This window comes from Vigna angularis, chromosome 8, assembly GCF_016808095.1.
Source record: "Vigna angularis cultivar LongXiaoDou No.4 chromosome 8, ASM1680809v1, whole genome shotgun sequence".
Lineage (NCBI taxonomy): Eukaryota > Viridiplantae > Streptophyta > Magnoliopsida > Fabales > Fabaceae > Vigna > Vigna angularis.
The window spans coordinates 1845512-1853577 of NC_068977.1; the positions used below are offsets into that span (position 1 = coordinate 1845512).

Below are 8066 nucleotides of genomic sequence, written 5' to 3' on the forward strand. Positions count from 1 at the left end.
GTAATATTGATTATTATATAATCGGGATGTTACATTAATGGTATCAGAGCAGTTCTTCCTTAGAAACCTGTAGGTTGTGGGTGCGCTTCATTTGTGATTGTGTACTTTGGTCTCGGGTTGGAAGTTGTGTTGGTTTGAGTCAGGCTACTGGTCTTTCTTTCTATATGAACAGAAGATGGTATCTACTTCTTCTCATCCTTCGTCCTAGGGAGTTGATCCGTCTGACTCTAATTAGATGCTGAATGCGGTGCTCCAAGCGTTGCAACAACAGAATGCTGCATTGGTGGAGTCACGCCCATTTTCTCACGCCCGGGCGCGAACCTCTCTGTAAATTCGCGCCCGGCGCCCTTTTTCTCGCGCCCGGGCGTGAAACTCTTTGTAAAATCACGCCCGGCGCCCTTTTTCTCACGCCCGGGTGTGAAATTCTCGGCAGAACTGCGCCCATGAGTGTGGTCCAAGTCTATGATGGTATCCAATCCTTATTTTTCATCAAAATAAACAACAAAAGCATCAAAAAAACATTTGATGGTATCCAATCCTTATTTTTCATCAAAATAAACAACAAAAGCATAAAAAAAACATTTAAGTAGTCAAAATTATACTTATATCAACAATTATATACTTTTCATGAGAATTAACACTAAAACTTACTCAAAAGCACAACAATTTAAGCAACAAAAACAAGTAAAGTTTACACCTATCAAACTCCCCCAAACTTATATATTTTCATGTCCCCATGAAAATAAACAAAAACAATAGAAAAACGAACCCAACAAAGCAGTTAGTATTCCATCACATAATATCTGTCACAAAAGTAAAGATTGTACCTACACCTCCAAATATTCAGATCAAATGTTATAACTTCTATATTGACAAATTCTTGAATCCAAAATGATAAGACAACCAGAAAAAGAATAAAACCACAATGCTTAATCTATGTTTATCTCAACCTGCAAGTGTTTACAACTCCAATTCATACTCAGATTGTCATCAACTACTTCATCAACTTTTGCAAGTCATCTCATATACACTTCAAACATTCTGATTTAAATCAAAAGGACTTTCTCAGATTATAACTTGGCTTGGCTAGAAGGAACATGGTTTTACAAGGAAACAAAACAACACTAAAGAAGAGGAGAACAAGAACATAGCAACATTGAAACTTTATTCATCAACTACCTCTTCATTCATCACATAACACATTTTCTGAATTTTTCTCTAACTTTGATACTTTTTCATATTTACATGATACAATAACCCCCTGTTTTTTTTCATCAGTTTAAGATTCAACTGATTATGATTTCCCCCAAACTTAATTTCTACCTATCTCTTGACAATTATGTTTCTTGTTCTCTTCTTCTAGAGTGTTGGATAAGGTAGATTGTTCTGTAATATGCTGAGGGTACACAAAAATATATATAAGGCTCAAACAAGATAACAAAGGATTAATATTCACATATGGGTAGTCATCTGGCCAAGTAGCTAATTTCATCAAACAAAACCGCCTTTCTCATTTCTAAACCAGAATGTATCTGTGTTAATAAGAATTATGCAAAAACCAAATTCATAGCAATAACAACTTCTCACTTGCTCTCAAAGCTTTCTCAGTACACTCAGATATTCAACTTCTGGGTCACAATCAATCAGATTCAAGAACAAATCATATATAATCATAACACAGGTTTTAAAACTCAGATTTTTCAATAACAATCTCACAATCATGCCAGTTATCATGGACAGAATTCCAAATTCAAATTCAAACTTCAAACACACAATTCACAATCAAATCATTGCAGAAACATAATTCAATCCACACAACCAAACAGATTCAATCCTCACAATCAAAAGAACTGAAAACATAAATAAATAAAGTTAGAAAGCTGGGTTGCCTCCCAGTAAGCGCTTGTTTAACGTCTTTAGCTTGACACTAAGAAGCACTCTGTGGTTGATCCAAGGGTTTGACATCATTCAGAAGTGAAGGTAGCAACTTCAAGTGCAACTTCTGTTCTCTTTTCTCTTCTTCCTCAGATGGAATCTCCTTTAAAACATCCAGATTAAGAGGTGAGGATATATGCTTCGTCTTTTGTGCAATCATGCAGACTTCCTCAAGTTCATCAATTTGAAAGCATGTATCTTCATCATTTGGGTGAGACATTGCTTCAAAGACATTGAAATTTACTTCTTCATCCTCAACTCTCACTTTGAGCTTTCCCTCATCAACATCAATCAACACTCGAGCAGTCTTCATGAATGGCCTTCCCAGAATCATAGGAATTTCTGTATCTTCTTTCATTTCCATGACAACAAAATCCACCGGAAATAAGAATTTATCTACCTTTACCAGAACATCTTCTACTACTCCCTGCGGATATTTGATTGATCTGTCTGCTAATTGTAGAGTCATGCGTGTGGGCTTCAACTCTAATTCTCCAATCTTCTTAAACATTGACAGAGGCATAAGATTGATGCTGGCTCCAAGATCAATTAACGCATTCCCAATAGCCAGTTTACCAATGATGCATGGAATTGTAAAACTACCTGGATCTTTAAACTTTGGAGGAAGCAACTTCTGAATGATAGCACTGCACTGGCCCTGTACTTCTATAGTTTCTTCCTCAATATACTTCTTCTTTTTCTCTCCCTCTCTCTCTCTTTTTCACTTTCTATATCCTCTTTACTCATCTCATTTTTTTTCTACACTCACTTTTTTCTCATTCTCTCTTTCTTCCAGAATTCTTCCTGATCTTGTAGTAATAACATTGCAGTCTGCCTTTGGATTTACTTCAGTGTTTGCCCCAAAGTCTTCTCTAGTTTTTCTTCCAACTTTTTAGCTAATTGACCCACCTGAATCTCCAAATTCCTAAGTGAGGCTTCCGTACTTTTATGGTTGGAAATTGATACCTGCATAAACTGCTGAAGAGTTTCTTCCAGTTTTGAAGTTCTTTCTGTTAGAGAAGGTTGTTGCTGAAAGTTCTGTGGAGGTGGTCTGTTGAAAGGAACAACTTGTCCCATACTCGGATGAGGTCTCCATCCTTGATTAAAACTTTGACGTTGATCATAATTCGTCTGGACCTTGATTTCCCATATAGTGTACTTCTTCATGAAACATGCTTTGCACTGCACATTGACCATTATTATGATTTCCTCCGCACAATTGACAACTCTGAACCATCTGATGTTGAAATTGAGAAACATTCTGCAGTTCTTTAGGTAGCTGAGATAACTTCTTCTTTAATGTCTCAAGTTGTTGAGTCATAATCTTGTTCTGAGCTAGTAAAGCATCTTGAGATTGAAGCTGAAGAACACCTTTTTGTTGAAATTGGGCTCTTTCACTCTGAACTTCATTATCATTTGCAGCCATGTTTTCAATCAGTTCATGTGCTTCTTCAGGTGTCTTCCATCTGATATTACCTCCAACTGATGCATCTAACATTAATTTTGTTTGAGATTTCAGCCCTCCAAGAAATAGATTTAACATTGTAGGCCCATCAAATCCATGAGTAGGGGTTTTTCTCAATAGGCCTTTGAATCTATCCCATGCTTGACCTAGAGTTTCATCAGCATCTTGTTGGAAAGAAGAGATCTCCTGCTTTCCCTTATTGACTTTGGACTGAGGGAAGAACTTATTCAGAAATTTAGCAACCACATCATCCCAGACTGTCAGACTATTCTTTGGAAAGGAATTCAGCCACATTTTTTGCATTACCAGCCAATGAGAATGGAAATAAGCTGAGTCAGATTGCTTCATCTGGAACCTGGTGAATCCTCACTATATTACAGATCTCCATGAAAGTAGCCAAGTGAGTGTATGGATTCTCGTGGGATAATCCGTGAAATTGATTGTTCTGCACCAGATGAATAAGAGCTGGCTTCATCTCCATGTTAGCAGCATTCGCCACTGGTCTTGCAATACTGTTGAAGTGCAGAGGTCCTGAGAAAGTATTATAATCTGCAAGAGTACGTCTTCCTTGCCTAGAACCTTCTCCAGTACGATTGTCTTCCATTTCTTCTTTTTCTTGCCCCCAGATGAAAAGTCCAGAATTTCTTCAGAGATAACAGAGGATTCTTTGGATTCTCTACTTTGTTTCCTTCTTCTACTGTTGTTCCTTCGAGTAGTTCTTTCAATTTCCGGATCAAAAAGTAGATTTTCAACCTGTTCTCTGCTTCTCGTACAAAACACAAACAAAAAAGAAACAATCCAAAAAGACACAATTTCTACAAATGATAACAATTATGCACAAGAATTCAAATACAATCACAATAAACACTTAAACAAAAGATAGCAAAAATCAACTAAACCAGATAAACAACAAACAATCAACGGAAACAAAATCAAATCCCCGGCAACAGCGCCAAAAACTTGTTGAGACCTCAGCAAGTGTACCGGATCGTTCAAGTAATAAACCGGTAAGTCCGAAATCGTTTTCCCAAGAGATTTGTTTTGATTCACATATTGATTAAAGTTTACTAATTTAGCGATTAATAAACGTATTTTTTATAACACAATTAAGATTGGCATACAGATAAAATTAAAGTGGTAAAAACAGTTGAATTAAAGTTCACTGGGGTTGAAATTCAAGTTCATCACTTCGATAATCTTCTACTAACACAATTCCTCAAAATTAAGCATCGACATTCTAGGCGCATGCAGTCCCTGATCCCTCAGATGACAGTTCATAATCACTCAAACTAAATTACTAATCCCTTAGCTAATTCAGTTATCAGATTTGCCTTAAACACAATGTCACAGATGACTAAAAATTCCCTCCTATGTCTAGGACTCGAAATCCTTTAGCAGTTCTATCCTAGGTCCGCGGTCTCATACATTTCCCAATGATTTAACCGTTCAAATAGCTCAGATTCCCATCAAAAGCATGAATAATAAGGATAGAACACATAATTCAAACAAGTTCATACATTAATAGAAAAATTACATAGAAGTTCAGAAATTTACTCTCAACCCCAGTGAAATGGAGTTTTAGCTACACATATACATCATAGAAGAGAGAAATGATGGATTGGATGGTGGAAATTGGTGGTTTTAAAAGAGAAGCTCCAATAATTGAGTCACGGGTTCTTCCTGGACGAGCGTCCAATTTCTGGACGAGCGTCCACTTTCAGGACGAGCGCAGACGAGCGTCCGCTGCTGAACGAGCTGCTGGACGAGCGCCCTCTTCTGGACGAGCGTCCTCTGCTGGGCGAGCGTCCTCTGCTGGGCGAGCGTCCTGATGAACGAGCGTGGACGAGCGCCCTCTGCTGGACGAGCGTCCTCTGCTGAACGAGCGTTGTCTGCTTCCTCTGCTGGACGAGCGCCCTCTAATGGCGAGCGTCCTCTGCTGGCGAGCGTCCTCTTCTCTGGACGAGAATCCGGACGAGCGCCCTGAACGAGGGGCGTGCTCGCTATGTGACGAGCGTCCGCTTAATCTTTGACGAGCGTCCGCGCATCCTTCTAAGTCGCGCCCAGCGCCCATTTTCTCACGCCCGGGCGCGAACCTCTCTGTAAATTCGCGCCCGGCGCCCTTTTTCTCGCGCCCGGGCGTGAAACTCTCTGTAAAATCGCGCCCGGCGCCCTTTTTCTCACGCCCGGGCGTGAAATTCTCGGCAGAACTGCGCCCATGAGTGTGGTCCAAGTCTTTGATGGTATCCAATCCTTATTTTTCATCAAAATAAACAACAAAAGCATCAAAAAAACATTTAAGCAGTCAAAATTATACTTATATCAACAATTATATACTTTTCATGAGAATTAACACTAAAACTTACTTAAAAGCACAACAATTTAAGCAACAAAAACAAGTAAAGTTTACACCTATCAGAACACTATTTCTCGAACGCTAAAACCGAGCACCATATTGAATTTAACACTATTAGGCCAAACGCTAAAACCGAACACCATCTTGGATTAAATACTATTAGGTCAAACGCTAAACCGAACATCATATTGAATCGACTACTGTTTTGGACGAACGCTCAAAGATCAAGCCTCATCAAGTCCGAACACTATCTTTGACGAGTACTTCCTGAGGATAAACATCATCGAGAACGAACGTTCCCTATGAACAATCACTAACTGAGAATAAACATCATCAAGACTGAACGCTAACCATCACTAATGTACCAAGACCGAACGCTTAAGATTGAAACCTAAGAATACCAACTTAAGGTCGAATGCTCACAATCACAATTAAACCAAGGCCGAACGCTCAAGATCCAAACCTAAGAATACCAACTTAAGGCCGAACGCTCACAATCACAATTAAACCAAGGCCGAACGCTTAAGATCCAAACCTAAGAATACCAACTTAAAACCGAACGCTCAAGATTGCTACCCAAAAATACCAAGTTAAGAACGAACGCTTATACTCCATAATATATCAAGACCGAATACTCAAAATCAAACACTATTAAACCGGACACCATTAGGACAAACGTTTTGAGTCTTGGTCGAACCCCTAGGTCACTTTGCCGAACACCTAAAGTACTGGACGGTCGTCTTGAATCCTGGCCGAATGATCACAACTTAACACATGACCGACCAGTACCACATCAGCACTTAACCGAACAGTATTAAATCAAAGCCTGACCGAACGGTACTAAATGGGAAGAGATCCTCAATATTGGGATGATGCTTAGAGACGAAAAGCTTTTGATGTCTCTTTATATCGAGTATATATTTATGTATATATATTTCTCTTTCATTTATACATAAATGATTAAAAGAAAATAGTGTAGAGAAAATAATTATTGTTTTGTAGAATCAAAAACTTTGAAAAGACAACTAAGAAAGAAAGGTGGAAGGTTATAAAAGAAGAAATTAAAGTAGGACCATTATACATGTCATCTATCGGCCATTCTACATCCGGCCTCGATAATCCAACGGATCAGTCCTGCCCATTCGCCATACGCCTGCTCGGCCAATGCATTGGCCTTAGGTAAATCCTCAAAACCTATTCTAAATTGAACGTCAACAAACGCGGCATCAGGCGTTCGGCAGAAGCCATTCGGCCTCTCAAGATTCCCTAGACCTCCTTGGTATGGTACGTCCGTGGGATATGCCCGAGCACTCGGCCATCCAGCCTCGTACTCTCGGCCCTCCGGCCTTAATAAGTTTTCGGCCCTCCGGCTTCATCTATCGGCCGTCCCGTATCCACCCTCGGTCATCCGGCCTCACCTCAACCAAATTTGGCATCCGCCACTCAGCCATTTGACCTCCAAGGTACGTGTTTCACTACTACCACCCGGCCATTCGGCCTTAGGTACTTGGCCAAATCAAACATCCGGCCATCCAACGTCAAGCTCCCAACCATCCGGCCTCAACGAGCGCTCGTCCCTCCGGCCTCAAAGAGCGCTCGTCCGTCCGGCCTCATGGAGCGTTGGCCCCTCCAGCCTCAAAGAGCGCTCGTCCCTCCGGCCATCAGAGTGCGCTCGTCCGCCCGGCATCAAAGAGCGCTCGTCCATTCGGCCTCAACGTGCACTTGACCGTCCGGCCTCATCAAGCGCTCGGCCATCAGGCCGCAACCCCCGGCCGTCCGACCTCGGCATATGTGTCCGGTCGCTCGACATCTACAGCTTGGCCTTTTGGGACCTTAACATTCAGGTATTTAGGCCGACCGGCCTTACAATAGCTCGACCGTTCGGCCACACAGGCACTCGCCCATCAGGCCTCTATCATCCGTCCGAAGATTTTCCAGGAACCAGGCATGGTCATTAACGTCTATTGGGAAGTTCTCCTGGGCCACAGATCATTATTCTCACAAGGGCTCTCTAGGAACAACTATTCTCATCCGAGCATGTTCAACCCACCGGTCTACCTTACACGGTATAACCACCTACTTTCTTTAAACTTGAAATTCGATTATATTCCCTTCGTAATACAGGTAACTCGCAATAAATTGCACGAATGCATATTCGCAAAAGGGGCTCTCCTCAATCATCCCGCATCAAACATAGATAAAGACCAAGTTGATGAAAAGAGTGTTCCACCGAGAACCACTCTCAACTTGGCCGGGCCGTAAACGGAGAGTTCCACCAAGAAGCATTGCCGTCCGCCCCATAAAGACCAAGTT

General features: G+C 41.0%; 1 non-coding gene across 1 annotated transcript; it reads left to right on the plus strand.

Moving 5' to 3' along the window:
* Positions 1 to 3491: 3491 nt before the first annotated feature.
* Positions 3492 to 3594, plus strand: LOC128193833 (small nucleolar RNA R71). Its single transcript, XR_008245142.1, has one exon. It is a non-coding gene; the product is annotated as a small nucleolar RNA R71 (small nucleolar RNA).
* The last annotated feature ends 4472 nt before the right edge of the window (positions 3595 to 8066 follow it).